The sequence below is a fragment of the Oncorhynchus tshawytscha genome, linkage group LG11 (assembly GCF_018296145.1).
Source record: "Oncorhynchus tshawytscha isolate Ot180627B linkage group LG11, Otsh_v2.0, whole genome shotgun sequence".
NCBI lineage: Eukaryota > Metazoa > Chordata > Actinopteri > Salmoniformes > Salmonidae > Oncorhynchus > Oncorhynchus tshawytscha.
Genome location: NC_056439.1, coordinates 841,020 through 862,752, shown reverse-complemented (window position 1 = coordinate 862,752; position 21,733 = coordinate 841,020).

Genomic DNA, 21,733 nt, shown 5'->3' with positions numbered 1-21,733 from the left:
AGCGACACAGTGGGTGAATATATTTGTATTTATTGTGGATCCCCATTAGCCAAGGCAGCAGCTACTCTTCCAGGGGTCCAGCAAAATTAAAGCAGTTTATACAGTTTTAAAAACATTATAATACCTTCAGACTGTGTACCCTCAGGCCCCTACTCCCCCAATACCACATACAGTGTCTTGCAAAAGTATTCACCCCCCTTGGCGTTTTTCCTATTTTGTTGCATTACAACCTGTTATTTAAATAGATTTTTATTTGGATTTTATGTCATGGACATACACAAAATAGTCCAAATTGATGAAGTGAAATGAAAAAAACAACTTGTTAAAAAATGAAAAGAAAAGTGGTGTGTGCATATGTATTCACCACCTTTGCTATGAAGCCCCTAAATAAGATCTGGTGCAACCAATTACCTCCAGAAGTCACATAATTAGCAAAGTCCACCCGTGTGCAATCTAAGTGTCACATGATCTGTCCCATGATCTCAGTATATATACACCTGTTCTGAAAGGCCCCAGAGTCTGCAACACCACTAAGCAAGGGGCACCACGAAGCAAGTGTCTATAGAACCACATTAAGCCATACACTCCACTGAGCTGGGATTTACGGAAGAGTGACCAGAAAAAAGCCATTGCTTAAAGAAAGAAATAAGCAAACACATTTGGTGTTCTCCAAAAGGCATGTGGGAGACTCCACAAACATATGGAAGAAGGTACTCTGGTCAGATGAGACTAAAATTGAGCTTTTTGGTGATCAAGGGAAATGCTATGTCTGGCACAAACCAACACCTCTCATCACCCCAAGAACACCATCACCCCAGTGGCAGCATCATGCTGTGGGGATATTTTTAATTGATAGGGACTGAGAAACTGATCAGAATCGAAGGAATAATGGGTGGCGCTAAATACCGGGAAATTCATCAGGGAAATCTGTTTCAGTCTTCCAGAGATTTGAGACTGGGACGGAGGTTCACCTTCCAGCAGGACAATGACCCTAAGCATACTGCTAAAGCAACACTTGAGTGGTTTAATAGAAAACATTGAAATGTCTTGAAATGGCCTAGTCAAAGCCCAGACCTCAATCCAATTGAGAACCTGTGGTATGACTTCAAGATTGCTATACACCAGCAGGAACCGATCTAACTTGAAGGAGCTGGAGCAGTTTTGCCTTGAAGAATGGGCAAAAATCCCAGTGGCTAGATGTGCCAAGCTTATAGAGACATATCCCAAGAGACTTGCAGCTGTAATTTCTGCAAAAGGCGGCTCTACAAAGTATTGACAAAGTTCTGTTTTTTTTCATTTATTTCTTGTCTGTTTCACAATAAAAATATATTTTGCATCTTCAAAGTGGTAGGGATGTTGTGTAAATCAAATGATACAAACCCCCAAAAATCTATTTTAATTCCAGGTTGTAAGGCAACAAAATAGGAAAAATGCCAAGGGGGTAAATTCTTTGGCAAAGCACTGTATATACAGTACAAAATCCATGTGTACGTGTGTGTATAGTGCGTATGCAATTGTGTGTGTGTATGCACCTATGTTCGTGTTTCTTCACAGTCCCCGCTGTTCCATAAGGTGTTTTTTAATCTGTTTTTTAAATCAAATTTTACTGCTTGCATGAGTTACTTGATGTGGAATAGAGTTCCATGTAGTCATGGCTCTATTTAGTACTGTGCGCCTTCCATAGTCTGTTCTGGACTCAGGGACTGTGAAGAGACCTCTTGTGGCATGTCTTGGCATGGGTGTCCGAGCTGCGCACCAGTAGTTCAAACAGACAGCTTGGTGCATTCAACATGTCAATATCTCGTAAATACAGGCAGTGATGAAGTCAATCTCTCCTCCACTTATGAGCCAAGAGAGATTGACATGCACATTGTTAATATTACCTCTCTGTGTACATTCAAGGGCCAGCCGTGCTGCCCTGTTCTGAACCAATTGCAATTTTCCTAAGTCCCTTTTTGTGGCACCTGACCACACGACTGAACAGTAGTCCAGGTGCGACAAAACTAGAGCCTGTAGGACCTGCCTTGTTGACAGTGCTGTCAAGAAGGTACTTAATACTTCTCCCCATCTTAGCTACTGTTGTATGTTCTGACCATGACAGTTTACAATCCAGGGTAACTCCAAGCAGTTTAGTCACCTCAACTTGCTTAATTTCCACATTATTTATTACAAGATTTAGTTGAGTTTTAGGGTTTAGTGAATGATTTGTCCCAAATGCAATGCTTTTAATTTTCGAAATATTTAGGACTAATTTATTCCTTGCAACCCACTCTAAATCTAACTGCAACTCTTTGGTAAGTGTTGCAGTCATTTCAGTCGCTGTAGTAGCTGACATGTATAGTGTTGAGTCATCCGCATACATAGGCTTTCCTCAAAGCCAGTGGTAATTCATTAGTAAAGATTGAAATAAGTAAATGGGCCTAGACAGCTGCCTTGGGGAATTCCGATTCTACCTGGATTATGTTGGAGAGGCTTCCATTAAAGAACACCCTCTGTGTTCTGTTAGACAGTTAACTCTTTATCCACAATTTAGCAGCAGCAGACAATGATCGAGAATGTCAAAGGCCGCACTGAAGTCTAACAAAACAGCCCCCTCAATCTTTTTATCATCAATTTCTTTCAGCCAATCATCATCAGTCATTTGTGTAAGTGCTGTGCTTGTTGAATATCCTTGTGTAACGATCTTATTCATCTGATGAGGAGTATGAAAGATCTTGCGTCTCTGGCAGCTCCGGAGTGAAGGGCGACTCTGGCAGCGCCGGAGTGAAGGGCGACTCTGGCAGCGCCGGATTGAAGGGCGACTCTGGCAGCGCCGGAGTGAAGGGCGACTCTGGCAACTCCTGACTGACGGGCGGCTCTGGCAGCTCCTGACTGACGGGCGGCTCTGGCAGCTCCTGACTGACGGGGCGGCTCTGGCAGCTCCTGACTGATGGGGCGGCTCTGGCCGCTCCGGACAGGAGGGAGACTCTGGAAGCGCCGGACAGGCGGGAGAACCTGGAAGTGCCGGACAGGTTGGAGAACCTGGAAGCGCCGGACAGGTGGGAGAACCTGGAGGGAGGAGACCCTCCCTCCAGGTTCTCCCGCCTGTCCGGCACTTCCAGGTTCTCCCTGCTGTCCGGAGCGGCCAGAGCCGCCCGTCAGTCAGGAGCGGCCAGAGCCGCCTGTCAGTCAGGAGCTGCCAGAGATTTTTTTGGGGGGGGGGACTGTGTCTCGTGCCTGTTGCACTGCCTTACCTCATATCACCGCCGTTCAGCTTTCGCTGCCCCCAGTTCTTCTTTGGGGCGGCGATATTCCCCAACTCCAGGGTCCCTTACCGTCTAGTATCTCCTCCCAAGTCCAGGAGTCCAGAACCCTCTGCTCCTTGTTACCACGCTGCTTGGTCCGTTGGTGGTGGGTGGTTCTATAAAGGTTTTCCTCCTCTTCATCTGATGAGGAGTATGAAAGATTGGACCAAAACGCAGCGTGGTAAGTGTCCATTTTAAAATTATTACAACTGAACACAAAATAACTGTCACGCCCTGGTCTTAGTATTTTGTGTTTTCTATATTTATTTGGTCAGGCCAGGGTGTGACATGGGTTTATTTTGTGTTGTGTTTATGTATGGTTTTTTTTTCGGAGGTTTTGGGATCGTGGCTAGTTGGGGTGTCTAGCATAGTCTATGGCTGCCTGAGGCGGTTCTCAATCAGAGTCAGGTGATTCTCGTTGTCTCTGATTGGGAACCATATTTAGGTAGCCTGGGTTTCACTGTGTGTTTGTGGGTGATTGTTCCTGTCTCTGTGTTAGTTGTCACCAGACAGGCTGTATTAGGTTTTCACATTTTCCGTTTGTTGTTTTGTTTTGATCGTGTTTTGTATTTTCATTAAACATGTATCGAACTAACCACGCTGCATTTTGGTCCGACTCTCCTTCGACGGAAGAAAGCCGTAACAGAATCACCCACCACAACTGGACCAAGCAGCGTGGTGACAGGCAGCGACAGCAGAAGCAACAAAGAGAGGAATGGACATGGGAGGATGAATTGTTCGGAGAAGGACCCTGGGATCAGCCTGGAGAATATCGCCGCCCCAAAGAAGAACTGGAGGCGGCGAGAGCTGAGAGGCGCTGGTATGAGGAGAAGCAACAACGGCAGCAGGAGCAACAATATCGGGACTACACTACTTGGGAGGAAATAGACAGGTGGGCTGTCGACCCAGAGAAAGTGCCAGAGCCCGCCTGGGATTCGCTGGAGCAGTGCGAAGCAGGTTATCGGAGAATGGAGTTGGCGAAGCAAGCATGGCGGCGCGGACGGAAGACAGAGAGTCAGCCCCAAAAATGTATTGGGGGGGGCTCAGGGAGAGAGTGGCAGAGTCAGGAGTCAGACCTGAGCCAACTCTCCCTGTTTATAGTGAGGAGCCAAGGAGGAGACCAGAACCAGATGTTAGAGGTGAGCGAAGCAGAGACTGTGAAGGAGTTAATAGGGAAATTGGAGGAGAGAATAATGAGGGAGTTGCTAGTATGGTGCTTTAGGTACGATATTCGTCCGACGGAGCGAGTCGGGGATTTGATGGCATCTGGGTCAGCACTCCATACTCGTCCTGGGGTGCGTGTTAGTCGGCTGGTGAAGAGTGTGCCAGCCTCACGCACTGGGCCTCCTGTGTACCTACCTAGCCTTGCACGTCCTGTGCCAGTCCTGCTCTCAGGCTCTCCAGTACACCTTCACGGTCCGGTCCATCCTGTGCCACCTTCACACACCAGTCCTCCGGTAGCAGCTCCCCGCACCAGGCTTCCTGTGCATGTCCTCTACCCAGTGCCAGCACCACGCACCAGGCTTTCAGTGCGCCTCGCCTGTTCAGCGCAGCCAGAGCTTGCCTCCTCTCCTGCGCTGCCGGAGTCTCCCGCCTGTTCAGCGCAGCCAGAGCCTTCCTCCTCTACAGCGCTGCTGGAGTCTCCTGCCTGTTCAGCGCAGCCAGAGCTTTCCTCCTCTACAGCGCTGCTGGAGTCTCCCGCCTGTTCAGCGCAGCCAGAGCCTTCCTCCTCTACAGCGCTGCTGGAGTCTCCTGCCTGTTCAGCGCAGCCAGAGCTGCCAGCCTGCATGGAGCAGCCAGAGCTGCCAGCCTGCATGGAGCAGCCAGAGCTGCCAGTCTGCATGGAGCAGCCAGAGCTGTCAGTCTGCATGGAGCAGCCAGAGCTGCCAGTCTGCATGGAGCAGCCTGAGCTGCCAGCCTGCATGGAGCAGCCAGAGCTGCCAGTCTGCATGGAGCAGCCAGAGCTGCCAGTCTGCATGGAGCAGCCAGAGCTGCCAGTCTGCATGGAGCAGCCAGAGCTACCAGTCTGCATGGAGCAGCCAGAGCTGCAATTCTGCATGGAGCAGCCAGAGCTGTCAGTCTGGATGGAGCAGCCAGAGCTGCCAGTCGGCATGGAGCAGCCAGATCCGCCAGTCAGCCAGGATCCACCAGTCAGCCAGGATCTTCCAGATCCGCCAGTCAGCCAGGATCCGCCAGTCAGCCATGATGTTCCAGATCCGCCAGTCAGCCAGGATCCGCCAGTCAGCCAGGATCTGCCAGAACCACCAGCTAGCCAGGATCCGCCAGTCAGCCAGGATCTGCCAGAACCACCAGCTAGCCAGGATCTGCCAGAGCCTACTACCTGCCTGAGTTTCCTCTCAGTACTGGGCTTCCTCTCGGTACTAGGCATCCTCTCAGTGCTGAGCTTCCCCTCAGTGCTGAGCTTCCCCTCAGTGCTGAGCTTCCCCTCAGTGCTGAGCTTCCCCTCAGTGCTGAGCTTCCCCTCTATGCTGAGCTTCCCCTAGCTCAGTCCCGAGCTACCCCTCAGTCCCGAGCTACCCCTCAGTCCTGAGCTACCCCTCAGTCCCAAGCTTCTCCTCAGTCCCGAGCTTCCCCTCAGTCCCGAGCTTCCCCTCAGTCCCGAGCTTCCACCTCAGTCCCGAGCTGCCCCTCAGTCCAGTGGGGTCCTTGGTGAGGGTTATTAGGCCAAGGTCTTGGGGGGGGTTCTGTCACGCCCTGGTCTTAGTATTTTGTGTTTTCTATAATTATTTGGTCAGGCCAGGGTGTGACATGGGTTTATTTTGTGTTGTGTTTATGTATGGGTTTTTTTTCGTAGGTTTTGGGATTGTGGCTAGTAGGGGTGTCTAGCATAGTCTATGGCTGCCTGAGGCGGTTCTCAATCAGAGTCAGGTGATTCTCATTGTCTCTGATTGGGAATCATATTTAGGTAGCCTGGGTTTCACTGTGTGTTTGTGGGTGATTGTTCCTGTCTCTGTGTTAGTTGTCACCAGACAGGCTGTATTAGGTTTTCACATTTTCCGTTTGTTGTTTTGTTTTGATCGTGTTTTGTATTTTCATTAAACATGTATCGAACTAACCACGCTGCATTTTGGTCCGACTCTCCTTCGACGGAAGAAAGCCGTAACAATAACAAACTTGAAACAACGAAAATCGAAACAGTTCTGTATGGTGAAAACACAGACACAGAAAACAACTACCCACAAACCATAATGGGAAAACAGGCTGCCTAAGTATGGTTCTCAATCAGAGACAACGACAGACAGCTGTCCTTGATTGAGAACCATACCCGGCCAAAAACAAAGAAATACAAAAACATAGAAAAAAGAACATAGAACGCCCACCCTAGTCACACCCTGGCCTAACCAAAATAGAGAATAAAAAGCCTCTCTATGGCCAGGGCGTGACACCTTGTTGTCAACTTGTTTACTGTAAAATAGCATTGTATCTGGTCAAACACCATTTCTTCCATAAGTTTACTAAGGGTTGGTAACAGGCTGATTGGTTGACTATTTGAGCCAGTAAAGGGGGCTTTACTAGTCTTAGGCAGCGGAATAATTTTTGCTTCCCTCCAAGCCTGGGGGCACACACTTTCTAGTCGGCTTAGATTGAAGATATGGTAAATAGGAATGGCAATATTGTCCTCTATTATCCTCAGTAATTTTCCATCTAAGTTGTCAGACCCCGGTGGCTTGTCATTGTTGATAGACAACAATCATTTACTCACCTCTTCCACAATAACTTTATGGAATTTAAAATGACAATGCTTGTCTTTCATAATTTGGTCAGATATACTTGGATGTGTTGTGTCAGCATCTTTTGCTGGCATGTTATGCCTAAGCTTTCTAATCTTGCCAATGAAAAAATCATTAAAGTGGTTCAGTTGGTTTTGTGATGAATGAGCCATCTGTTTCAATGAATGATGGAGCTGAGTTTGACTTTTTTCCCCCAGAATTTCATTTAAGGCACTCCAAAGCTTTTTACTAATATTCTTTATTTCATTTATCTTGGTTTCATAGTGTAGTTTCTTCTTCTTTTTATTCAGTTTAATCACCTGATTATTCAATTTGCAATAAGTTTGCCAATCGGTTGTGCAGCCAGACTTATTTGCCATTCCATTTGCCTCATCCCTCTCAACCATACAAATTTTCAATTCCTTATCAATCCACAGGGATTGAACAGTTTTACAGCCATTTTCTTAATGGGTGCATGCTTATTAGCAACTAGAATAAGCAATTTCATGTCTCTTTGCTACTCGTTATACACCACGGACCAACAGATATTCTTTACATCAACAACATAGGAATCACTACAAAACTTCTTGCATGACCTCTTATACACTATATTAGGCCCAGCCTTTGGAACTTTGGTTTTCCTAGATATGGCTACTATATCGTGATCACTACATCCGATGGATCTGGATAATGCTTTCAAGCAAATTTCTGCAGCATTAGTAAAGATGTGATCAATACATGTTGATGATTTCATTCCTGTGCTGTTTGTAACAAGGTTGAACAAAGTTGCAGGCACTGGTTACAGTTTGAAGCTTTTTCTTGAGTGGGCAGCTTGATGAAAGCCAGTCGATATTTAAATCACCCAGAAATATATACCTCTCTGTTGATATCACATACATTATCAAGCATTTCACACATGTTATCCAGATACTGATTGTGGCCTGAAGTGGTCTTGAGTTCATTCATTATGAACAGGAAAAGAGTGTTCTGTTCTGGTGGGGGTGGTATGTGTCACAGGGTGCCACACTAGTGCATGGACACATATACCCACACACCAAACTCTGAGGGGGAATAAATTATGTGAGGATGGCTGGGGGGGTGGTCCGGAGGGGGGCTAGGCCTCTCTACCATAGATTGGAGAATTTTGAATTTTTCTCAAACACCTGAAACAGTTTTTTTCCCCTGCAATCTAGAGCCATAATCATTCTGCTTAAAATGGAACTGACATAATTTTAGTAACATTAAATCTGATTATAATCTGTTAATATACACCCCCAGGAATAATATAATTTTAGATCATTAGAACACATTTACCAAAAGCCACAATATACACTTGAATGGATTTCTGCAAATAAGTCCTCTTACAATTTGGGAACTTCACAGTCCTACAACCATGAAAAGGTAGGCTCTCTCTCTCCCTCAGTTGCCTATGCACACCAACTAGCTAATGCTAGCCAGAGCGAGATGAGCTAAAATCTAACGAGGTAACATTAGATAAACCCTCTCAAACTTTTTCACCTAGTTGGCCATCAAACTTGCACTGATAAACAATGGGGAATCGTAGCCTGCTCGGCCTTCTGCAGCTTGCCTGAGAATGCATGCTTGTCCCAACCCATGTTTTGACAACTGAATGGGAACTCGCCTGCCTCCCAGCCAATTTGCCAAATACATTTGGTTGACAACTAAGAGATATGCTAACTGTGAATAACAGTCATTCAAGTTCAGCATCGCTAGCTAGCTAGCTAGCAAAGCGATTCACATTTCTCGCTAGCTAACCAAATGACACCTGCATATCTACCTGTAGCCACTGAAAAATTATATGAGGGGGGAAAGTTGGTAACTCACTCACTTCCTACAATGACATGACATTTTTTTTAGCTTACTAAATAATAGGTAGGTATATATATATATATAGATACGCTAGCCCAAGGGTGTCAAACTCAATCAATCGCACGAGCCATACTGAAAAAACACAACGAATTCTAGGGCCAGACGTAGCCAATGTTTTGTTTTTAAACGTGCAAGTAGCCATTGTTTTATTTATTTTTTAAAACTTTCTAATGTCCACTTAGGATGCTGTATATAGCATTTTAACATATTAAAACAAAAGAGATAAATTATATTTGATATGCTTGCAGATGTGCAAACATTTAGCACTGCATGGATCACCAGGGCGATTGAATGCAGCCTTGCTGTATGGTGCACTCACAATGTATTGTAGTTGAGTAGCCAGCCGAGGCTACAGCTCAAATGTTTCTGTAATAGGACTTGATGTTTGTCCTTTGCATGGTGTTTTGTTGCAGGTTATGTTTTTTGGTTATTGTCAAGCCAACTTTAAATACCGAAGCCAGAAGCCAGACTGCAACATTTTAGTAGCCTAGCTAGGACTGTGGCATGTGTCAGCAGCAATTTAAGTTGAATTCACTGATGCCGCATCAGGCTGTAACTTCATAAAGTAGATGGCTCAACTGTTGACTCATTTATACTTGCTTGTGTGTCCTATTCGGCCCATGGGCCTCGTGTTGGATACATGTGAGCTAGCCTATTAGCCACGTTATGGCTGACTTGTGTTCATTGCCCTTGCTAGTTTGATTGTATTGACATTCCCAGCCTTAGTTACAGTCGTCCTTTTTTGTCCTAAATATTGAGTCATTGAAACTGAAACAGTGCATCCCAAATGGGTGGAGACAGAAAACAGTGTACCAGGCCAGCTGTGTTACAACCTGATAGCAATATCTTTGGGACTACCAAGAAATGTATTGGTGAATTATATGAATCATGCATTGAACTGCATCTATCTATTCTGCCAACAACGCCTTACTGTACGTCATGGAATTTTTTGTCAAATAGAACCAATTTTTAAAACCTCTTATGAAGTCGGTTTTGAAGCATAAACTGGGATTTCTTTTGACTGATGTGATTGTCTGTTTGTTTCATATTCGCAAAGTAGTTAAAACACTGTCAATTCCACTTTAATTATATGTAAAAAAAATAAAAAATAAAAACATGTCTATTTTTCTGCACATCTAAGCATACCTCGAGCTCCTAACTGGTGGTTCTTTTTTTAAAGAAACTAAATATTCTTCTCTGCATCTCTGCTAAAATCTGGGTAAAAGATTGAAGTTAATGTGAGTCTTATTCAGTACATTTAGTAAATGCTTGCTTTTCTAAAGTCTGCCAACCTTGCCAGCAGGCATGCCAGTTAAAATAGTTAGCTACTCTAACAGGCTTGATAGCCTGACATGGCTTCTTGGTAGCCACTTTTAGCAACGCTAGTATTAGCTTGCAAAAAACCTGAATAGTCCACCGGTTATAAAATAACATTTCAACTAACTGTCGATTTTCTGTAGGCTTGGAAAATAAACATTTAATGGAACGTAATAATTAAACGGAAATTCTAGACTGTTGTAGACCCATGCAATTCCTCAGCGAGGTCAGTTCCACTCTGCCCACCTCATGAAAAAAAAAGTCCCCCACAAGTTCTTGCTTTTTTTTTCTCCATCAGGTATGGCGCACATGCAGGACTTTTATTTTGACATGAGGTAAGCATAGAGGAAGTGGGTCTACAACAGACCCACGTTTGGAAAGTCTGTTTTATTTCTGTTCTATTAGATGATTTTTCTTAATTTCCCCACCCCCCTATAAAGACCAGCACTACAGACAATCAGCAGAGTAAGTTGAAATTTAATTGAATTTAAGTTCTGGCTTCTGCGGACTATTCAAAAAAAGATTTCAAGCTAATTTCTAGCACCGCTAGTGTGTAAATACTATCTCTGCTAAAAGCAGCTAGCTTCTTATACTAACTAAAGCCAACTTCATAAAATTGCTAGCTGGCTAGTAGTATTAGCCTGCAGAGAAACAACAACAACAGGACAAATCTGAGGGGGGCACGTGACCCTGTGCCCCCTATGGGCATGATGCCTCTGCACACACTCATAGACAGAGAGAGACATACAACAACAACAGCAACAACACAGGACATATGTGAGGGGGACAGACAGACAGACAGACAGACAGACAGACAGACAGACAGACAGACAGACACACACACACACACACACACACACACACACACACACACACACACACACACACACACACACACACACACACACACACACACACACACACACACACACACACACCCACACACACAGAGACTGAGTGGCCCACCACAGAAGGTGCACAGATGTGCCTTAGGCTACAACAGAGGTAGGTCTTGGATTGAAAACGCGATAGTTCTCCTGCTGCATATGGCAGTAATACTGTGACTCTGACATCATTTCCATCCTGAAATATGTGTGGCCGGGCGGACGGACGGAGAAGGGAGACAGCTTGCAGTGGCGTTCTGTCAGAAAGGACAGCGAGGAATATTCATGATTCGTGTTCTGTTTTCTGCTTTAAAACTTCAAGGCTCTGTGTGTGAGTTGTGATAAGAGAGGCGTGTAATCCAATGTGTTCCACATTCAGGGTGGTTTGCCTCTCATGTGACACTGAGTGATTGATTTTGTTTGCATTGGGGGAAAGGAGAAAAAAAATCCATATACTGTTTTGATGCTTGGTCTCGGCCTGTGTCTTCTTAAGGCAGTGCCACAGCCAGACAAAAGCCACCTGCTTGACCAGACTGACCAATCTAAATATGTCTTCATGTTCTGTAATGTGTTGCTTTTTCTGTGTTAGTATGTAGCTACTATATGAACATGTGATATGTCTCTGTGTGTATGCATTTGTCATTCAGTGTTCAATCAAAATATTTTGGAATGATTTAAACCAAATATCTTGAAAGTGAGTCAAATTAAAAAATGGACCCCACCCGCTAATCAAAAAATGTCCCGGTCCATTCCCAATGGTGGGCCCTGCTCCAATTACCACGAGGCCCAGGAGTCTAGTATAGTCCAGCCAGCGGATTGAGCTTGCTTGTTCCAACAGACCAACATACCACCCAAAGTGATCTCATCCATCCATCATGCATCGTATGTCATGCTATCATATGATATTGCCACCAGCTTTTGGGCTCGGTCCATGAGGGTACTATGGCATCATGTCTCTGTCCTGCTGCCCACCAGGCCAGCAAGCTGTTCTCCCTCTCCATCTCCTCTCCACCCCTCTCTCCATCTCCTCTCCTCTCCACACCTCTCTTCACCTCCTCTCTCCATCTCATCTCCTCTCCACACCTCTCTTCCCTCTCCTCTCCTCTCCTCTCCTCTCCTCTCCTCTCCTCTCCTCTCCTCTCCTCTCCTCTCCTCTCCTCTCCTCTCCTCTCCTCTCCTCTCCTCTCCTCTCCTCTCCTCTCCTCCATGGCTATAGTCCTTCTATGAGTCCACCACAGCCCTCACAAAACCTTGTAAAACGTGTTTATCTCATGTTATAAGTTTCCTTCCATTAAAATCATGTTTTATAGGATGAGGTCTTCCAGCCTGGTTGAAATTATTTGCTTGTTTATTCCCGACAATCATGAGCCCGAAAACGAGGACAACGTGGGAGGGTGTTGTGCCTTACGGTAAGTCAGTTAGGGACCCAGACTTCCCAGTAATGTGACATGGCGTTCCCAGTAATGACCATAGGTACGGGGGTAGTGAGAGGGGGCGTCACCGCTCCCCCAACAGTTCCCTTTAATCTTCAGATAAGTGCCATACCTAATCAGGTTAAAGCGGCGCATGCCCCAGCACGGTGGACGGACATTCCATCCAAATGGTAACGTAAGGTATCTGTTCCGCTCTCATGGGTCGCATTCCACCGGCTAATTAAGAGTACATATCTGACCCTGGAGAGAACGTCTGTATTAGTCCAGTCACTGTGGTCCATCTGCTCTCTCTCTCTCTCTCTCTCTCTCTCTCTCTCTCTCTCTCTCTCTCTCTCTCTCTTCCTCTCTTCCTCTCTTCTCTCTCTCTCTCTCTCTCTCACACTTTCTCTTTTATCCTCCTGCTTAATTAACAGATGTCACAAAACATAAGGAAGCTCTCTGTGGGTTTCTCTTTCTTTCTTTCCTGCCTCTCTCTCTTTTCTCTCCTCCAACATTAGCCCCTCATCATTACTGACAGGCTATCAGTTGTTCTCAGTTCAGATTATGTACTGCCAATGACCTCCAGGTCACGACATGCCCCTCCCCACCACTTTCTCTACCGCCACTTTGTCTTTGCTTCCACCGAGCCACTTCAATGGCTTTTAAGGCTTTGCTGACTCGGAACCAAAGATACCATCGGTTGCAGGCAGCCGTCCACCCATTCTTTTCTCATTTTGTGTCGCCATTGCAGTTTGGATGTTATAGGAATTCCAACTAGCTAAATCTGCTACTTTGGCGGAAATCTCTTAAGCTAGTAATTTAAAAAAATAAAAAGATATATACAACTGGAATAGCTTGTCCTTCATTAAGGGAAAATGAACATTGTTTTTCATGAGCTCCACATGGCCTTGATGGTAATTTCCAATAAGTCCCCGTACCACCGCACAATGTCCTCAGATTCCTAATGCATCATTAGACAATGTAAAACGATAACTTGGTTTCCAGCCAGAGGTCCCTTCAGGGGGGAGTTGAGTTGATGTCAAATTAATCAGAATTATAGCATTATAGTATCCAGTTGTGTGACGTTAGTGTCGCGGCATCAGATATCACACATAATCCTTCATTGTGACTGAAGGTTTTACTGGTGCAGACAAAGGTACACATTCCAGGTCATTTCCTATTGATCATGTTATCTGTGTGTATGTGTGTGTCTGCATGCACATGTGGTTGTCTGAGAGAGAGCAGCCTCTGTTGCTGCCTGGGGATGCTTGAGGCACCAGAGCATGCCAAACCTCACCATTATCATCAGTATAGCATGTTTTCAGATCTGCAATTTATGTCTAAACGTTCAAAAAAGAGATTAGACTACTGTAACTGAACAAAACGTCCCCAATATTGTTTTCAACTAGACCTTTCCATTTCACAATCTACCATTTTGAGTGAAACGCCTCCTTGTTTAGTTAGCAACTTCCATCCCTTGTCTATGTTATTTACAGCGGAGCCAGACAGATTCACTTTATGCCTCATCATCTGACGCAGACAGACTGTCCCACACACAGAGTCTCAGGAAACTACCAAGAGAAATACACTTGCAGTGGTTTACATTGCAACAGGGAGAGGGGGAGAGAGATGAGAGAGATAAAGGGGGCATAGAGAGGGAGAAAAAGAGTGAGAGAGAGAGAGAGAGAGAGAAAGAGAGAGAGAGAGAAAGAAAGAGGGGTTGGCAGAGATAGAAAGAGAGAGAAAGAGGGGCAGAGAGAGAGAGAGCGAGAGAGGGCGAGAGAACTCGAGAGAGGCCACCACTCATCTTGGACTCACATCCTGATCCTGACCTGTGTGCAAGTGGATGTCAAGCCGCCACATTTTCCAACTGGACTGTGGTCAAGAGCAACACAATTTGGGGTTTGGCAGGCGACTCACAGAGTGCGATTGAGCCCTGGTGGCCAGTGGCTGACGGATTAGAGGGAGAGAAGGAAAAGGGAGAGGTAGAAGAGAGGATGGGAGGAGGTTTGAACTGAAGCACCAGCTACATTATGGAGTTGGGGCTATGTAGCCTCCTACCACAGAACATAATACTACTACCCAGTTTTTATTACGGGGCATTTACAATATATGAAGCATTATGCAAAGTACAGCCATGCTCTGTGACTGCTAACGTGCCGTGAAATCATCAGTGACACAAAGATCACGAGGAGAGGCCAAAGTTGCCTAAACCAAATGGTAGGTCAACACCGTGTCTGCCAGCTGTAAGCTAAAGCCCGTGTGTAAATGCTTCATAAATCCTACTTCACTTGGTCATGCCGTTGTTCTGCATGTTTAACTAATGCTTTGTTGAGTTGATGTTCCACGTGCTTACAGTCAGTGGCTAAGGAGCACTAAAGACCAACGAGGATGAGAGGGGAGGAGGAGGGTCGATACAGTACATGAAACTAGCGTGGTTACGGCAGCATTTCACGACGAGGAAAGACAACACGCCTATTGTAAGATCTTCTGCGGGTCGACACTCTTTCTGTCTTTTTGAAGCGTTAGTTAAAGAAAGAACAACTAGTTCTAAATGCTTCCAGGTACCATATGCCAAGGACTTCTTTCAGCCTAGGCTATTATTCAACATGTATTTTTACAGTCTGCTGCTCTCATTTTGGAGGATTGGAAAAGACGAGGCTGTAAATGGAACAACGTACAGTGGGATATGTAAAGGCTGGATGGAGAGATGCTGTTACTGTGTGAGACCTTGTGCGGTTCCTCTCCGCTCCCTGTTCTATTCTTTATTAGAACTAACTTTTAGCGTGTTTTTGAGGCCATTATTTTAAACATTACTCACTGGGCAACGACCTCAGACATTCTAATTCAGATTTAGACCTCTGAAAAGGAATATAGACAAACCAATGTGTTGCCACCCCTAAAATGATTAGTCATTTGTAATGTTGCATCATATACTGTATAGCCTTGTTCTGCCGTTGTAATGCAATGTCTATCTAACTACAGTTTAACCAAAAGTATCCATCCAGGACAAACAATGCCGACTGAAAACATCCCTGAAACTCTACTCTAGGCTATAATGCGTGTGTGTATGCGTGTGTGTGTGTGTGTGTGTGTGTGTGTGTGTGTGTGTGTGTGTGTGTGTGTGTGTGTGTGTGTGGCTGAACCCCTGGAGGCTGAATCGGCAGCAGTAGTGCGATGAGACAGGCATGTAAAGAATGAGTCTCCCTCCCCAGGGGCCAGGCAGTGATTTGTGACTGCAGACACTAGAGAACCACCACACTGCAGGGTCAACCGCCCTGTCAGCCCCATCACACCTCAGACGTCCTGGGCCCAGTCGGCCCTCTACGCTGCTGGGGCCTGAGGACCTGTCCTGTCCACACTCGATACGGATCAGCCGAGTCACGAGATAGCACTCTCAACAGAGGGGGAGGTATCCTCTTGAGTGATATGACTGGTGTGTATGTGTGTGTGTGTGTCTCAGTGTCTCAGTGTGTGTCTACTGTCCACAACAGGAAGCCAGGTGTTCCTGAGAGAGAAAGAGGGGGACATTTGAATGTGCTGGTCACCAGACCCAAATGCCCTGGCCCTGACACTCCTGTACTACTATGTAAAGCCTGCATGGCCATAGGACTGACTCCTGGTCCCATACTCAGAAAGTGTCTCAGAGGAGGAGTGCTGATCTAAGATCAGGTCTTCCCTTTTTATGTAATCTTATTCATTGTGATCTAATAGACTTCGTGAATACGGGCCCTAATCGCCGTGTTCAGGGGGGAAACCTAACCCCTCTTCACTCCCCGTGGCTGCAGCTGCCTCCTCCTCTCCTCCTGTCCTCCTCTCCTCCTCCTCTCCCACAGGACCGACCCCAGGCTTCTTTTACAAACCCCACTGCTTTGTTCCGGGACCCTACTGAACATTATCGCTACAACAACCTTTTGGACAGAAACCTGAGTCCATGAAATCTTACAGGGTGGGACAGGGTGGGACAGAGTGGGATAGGGTGGGACAGGGTGGGCTCGTATGCATAAGGCCCACTACACATGATTCTGGTGAGTAAAAACAAGAAGTGCCAAACTGCATCGCAGTCCTCATGATGTATTCTTAACCTCCACTGTGGCCCCCCACAGGCTTTATATAGACCACCAGCCCACCAGTCTGGAGAACTATTTTAATTGGAGTTACTTATTTGATACAGACCTGCTACAGTCAAAAGCATCTCCTCTCCTGTCAGTGGCGACTGACGACGCAGGGATGGGGGGGACGAGGGTTGGACGGGGGAGGGGGACCCAGGACAGCGTGTAATAATGGCCTGTCATTTTTCATCCACATTCCGTGGTCTGCATGATCAGGCCCAGAGCCTGAACAGACATGGACCTGACACACAGTGTAGAAATACATCAGTGGGGTTAAAGAGCCACATAAGACCCTGCACCGTGATTACACACGGAGCTGACGGATCACATTCTCTACAAAGTGTGTGTGAGTGTGTGTGTTTGTGAGTGTGTGTGTGTGTGTGCGTGTGCGTGTGCGTGTGAGTATGCGTGTGTGTGTGTGTGTGCGTGTGTGTGCGTGCGTGTGCGTGTGCGTGCGTGTGTGTATGTGTGCGTGTGCGTGTGTGTGTGTGTGTGTGCGTGTGTGTGTGTGCGTGTGCGTGTGTGTGTGCGTGTGTGCTGCTCTGGATCAGGCTACCCTTCTGAAGTTATTAGAATGGAGTTTCAGGCTTTTCCCATTCATCTCCATATCCAACAACGACAGGGACTTTGTTCTCCGCGGAGTATGTCTTGTACCATCAGGACACATTTCATGCTGTTTGGGAGAGAAAGTCAAGCACACGAGGCTGCCCCAGAGGGTCTTTGGGAGGCTGGGGACCCCACCCCACTCAAATTCAATCACTGGACTGTCTAATCAGAGACAGCTTAGCTTTGTGGATGGAAACTAGCCGCAAACCTCATCTTCAAATGGCTGCTGCCTTTTCTGGAGGCCCCTCTGTTGAATAAGAGCAGGATAATGTCTTTACTGTACTCCTCATGGCCACACAACCAACAGAGAACGGACCACACAACCAACAGAGAACGGACCACACAACCAACAGAGAACGGACCACACAACCAACAGAGAACGGACCACACAACCAACAGAGAACGGACCACACAACCAACAGAGAACGGACCACACAACCAACAGAGAATGGACCACACGACCAACAGAGAACGGACCACACAACCAACAGAGAACGGACCACACGACCAACAGAGAACGGACCACACGACCAACAGAGAACGGGCCACACGACCAACATAGAACGGACCACACAACCAACAGAGAACGGACCACACAACCAACAGAGAACGGACCACACAACCAACAGAGAACGGACCACACAACCAACAGAGAACGGACCACACAACCAACAGAGAACGGACCACACAACCAACAGAGAACGGACCACCACGACCAACATAGAACGGACCACACAACCAACAGAGAACGGACCACACAACCAACAGAGAACGGACCACACAACCAACAGAGAACGGACCACACAACCAACAGAGAACGGACCACACAACCAACAGTGGGCGGACCACACAACCAACAGAGACGGACCACACAAATGAGAACGGACCACACAACCAACAGAGAACGGACCACACGACCAACATAGAACGGACCACACAACCAACAGAGAACGGACCACACAACCAACAGAGAACGGACCACACAACCAACAGAGAACGGACCACACAACACAACAGAACGGAATGGAACAGTAAGCGGTTTCTCATACACCAACTGACCGACTGACCGACTGACTGACTGACTGACCGACTGACTGACCGACCAACTGACCAATTGACTGACGGACTGACTGAACTAAAACCCGCTTCTTTTGAGTGACAGTACACATCTCAGGAGGTGGGCGACCGACATGTCAAAATGTGAGATACCATTGCATGATGAAGTAGGGTGTAATACAATATCTCCCACTACCACCACCACCTCTCTCTCTCTCTCTCTCTCTCTCTCTCTCTCTCTCTCTCTCCCTCTCTGTCTCTCTCTGTCGGTCAGACACATGGATTTCTGCCCATGGCAGTGAAAATATGGAGGAGGTGAGAGCTGGAGCCAAGGTGTCGTTGAGAGATGCAGTAATGAGACATATTGAGTGGAGAAGATGGCCACTGGCAGCCTTCGGTGCTGAAACAGATCCAATATGGAGGACAGAGAGCTGATTTAATAACAGATAAGAGTGACCCAGGATGGAGGTGATAAAAGATGGATATGTTGTCCGGGTGACAGACAGACAGACAGGGACAGGCAGGCAGGCAGGCAGTTGCAGACAGACAGACAGACAGACAGACAGACAGGACAGACAGGCAGGCAGGCAGGCAGGCAGGCAGGCAGGCAGGCAGGCAGGCAGGCAGGCAGGCAGACAGACAGACAGACAGACAGACAGACAGACAGACAGACAGACAGGCAGGCAGACAGACAGACAGACAGACAGACAGACAGACAGACAGACAGACAGACAGACAGACAGACAGACAGACAGACAGACAGACAGACAGACAGACAGACAGACAGACAGACAGACAGAGTTGTAGAGATGAAGAGATAGAGAGAAAGAAAATGAGAGAGAAAGAGAATGAGAGAGAAAGAGAGAGAGAAAAAATGAATAAGAGAGAAAGAGAATGAGAGAGAAAGAGAAGAGAGAAAGAGAATAAGAGAAAGAGAATAAGAGAGAAAGAGAATAAGAGAGAAAGAGAATGAGAGAGAAAGAGAATAAGAGAGAAAGAGAATAAGAGAGAAAGAGAATAAGAGAGAAAGAGAATGAGAGAGAAAGAGAATAAGAGAGAAAGAGAATGAGAGAGAAAGAGAATAAGAGAGAAAGAGAATGAGAGAGAAAGAGAATGAGAGAGAAAGAGAATAAGAGAGAAAGAGAATAAGAGAGAAAGAGAGAGAAAGAGAATAAGAGAGAAAGAGAATGAGAGAGAAAGAGAATGAGAGAGAAAGAGAATAAGAGAGAAAGAGAATGAGAGAGAAAGAGAATGAGAGAGAAAGAGAATGAGAGAGAAAGAGAATAAGAGAGAAAGAGAATGAGAGAGAAAGAGAATAAGAGAGAAAGAGAATGAGAGAGAAAGAGAATGAGAGAGAAAGAGAATAAGAGAGAAAGAGAATAAGAGAGAAAGAGAATAAGAGAGAAAGAGAATGAGAGAGAAAGAGAATAAGAGAGAAAGAGAATGAGAATGAGAGAGAAAGAGAATAAGAGAGAAAGAGAATGAGAGAGAAAGAGAATGAGAGAGAAAGAGAATGAGAGAAAGAGAATGAGAGAGAAAGAGAATGAGAGAGAGTGATACAGAGAGCAAAGAGATGGAGAGAGACATAAAGCAGAGAGGGGGAATATGAGAGACAGAGAGAGATGCAGAGATGCAGAGAGAAAGCAGAGATATTGGGTGGAATGAGAGAGAGAGAGACAGTGAGAGAGAAGAGAGAAGTGTGTGGTGACACAGAGCCGACCACAACGCATAGCAGACGGCAATCATGGCATGTCACAGCCTGGCCTTCAGCTTGTTTAGATATCATTAGGTAGGCTCTGCTTCGATTGCCTGAATCTCTGCTGCTGACAACACACACAGGCTGGGACAGAGAGGGAGTGTATAAAGTAGCTTTGCATGTGTTTGTTCGGCAGCCCTGAGACACTGGGTGCTGCGCTGTGCTCTACCACCCTGTTCCCTATATAGTGCACTACTTTTGACCGGAGCCTATAGGGAATAGGCTGCCATTTGGGACACAGCCTTAATGTCAGTGGGCCTGGAGAAATGTATTTAAAAAAACAACCCTGAAGAGATATGATCTGTCCTCTCTACGCTGCCCATACATTATGTTAAATGACTTTACCACTTCAAACCAGAGCTGTCGAGGGGGTCGGCTCCTGACTGAGTTTCTTAACAAAAGTAGACAAAACAACCAGCATGTATAGATTCCTGACACGGTGATAGCATCGTGCCTAAAAACCTATATAAGAGCAGCTATTTTCTCCTCAGATCCAAGTCGTGGTCTCTGAGTAGACGACGTCACCGGCAAATTAAACAGTAATCAGCTCACTGATGCCCTTAAACCTCCAGGCTATTACTAAACATGGAGAAAGAAATCAGCAGTTCCTTCCTTCTCCTGGCCTCCCCTTGTGATTATCACTCTGTGTGGAAGCGTTCCTTTTGTTCTCAAATGTAACTCAGCAATAAGCCGGCCTACTTATTACACTGGTAATGATAGATGGCTGCTCTGACGGAGTACACAGAGGCTACCTACACCGGCAATACCATGCCAGGGCAATTGGGTCCACATTTAAAGCATGTCAAGGGTAAAATTGGTCCGTAGCTACTCATTACAAAGTGGTGTAAAGTCTAATTTGGGTCCAGCCGTGGTGGCTGGGTGGTTGGTCTATAGACTATGGAGTCTGTTCTGCTCTCTCTCTCTATCTAAGCAGACGTATCACTGTACGAAATGAAACAAATGTGCGTATTTCTGTCAATGGTGGACAATCAGAATTGGAGTGACAGGCGGACAGGCGAAGAGACATTCTCTCCCAGGGTTGTTTTTCTATTGTCCCACCAATAAACAGGCTTGGACGGAGAAAGCCCAGTCAGCTGACTTCGAGGGCTAGATGTCTGTGGATATTTTCCTTTACAAGAAATGGATATGAACAGGGCATGAAACAATACACAGACCGTCTGAAAAACCTAGAGACCAAAGTATTCCACAGATATAGGATCTTCATTTGATCCCTCTTTTGTTACTGAGAATGTTCCTGCACTGCAGGGAATGCAAACTTGTAGTGTATTTGAGTTTTAACAAGGCTTCTAAAGTTTGTAATTTCTTTACTTTGAAATTTCAGACTTTATTTGTCCTAACGAAAAATGTATCAACCCCTACAAAAATGTTAATTCATTATAATCCACATAATAATTCACATTTCCTGTTGCTGCAGGATTATTTTTCTACTGTAGCAAACTGGCTCAAATTAAGATCCTACATCTGCAGCTAGCATCTCTGCCTGCACTCAATCTGTCACGCAGAGAGCTAAATTATGATGTCAAAGACAACCTCTTAAAGTCATCATCGAAAAAAACAAAAACAAAGAGCAGGCCCCACGTCAGCAAAGCAAATATCTAAGAAAACAACAGTCTTTCACTTCTCTCGCCATAAAACAGCTCTCTCTCTCTCTCTCTCGCTCTCTC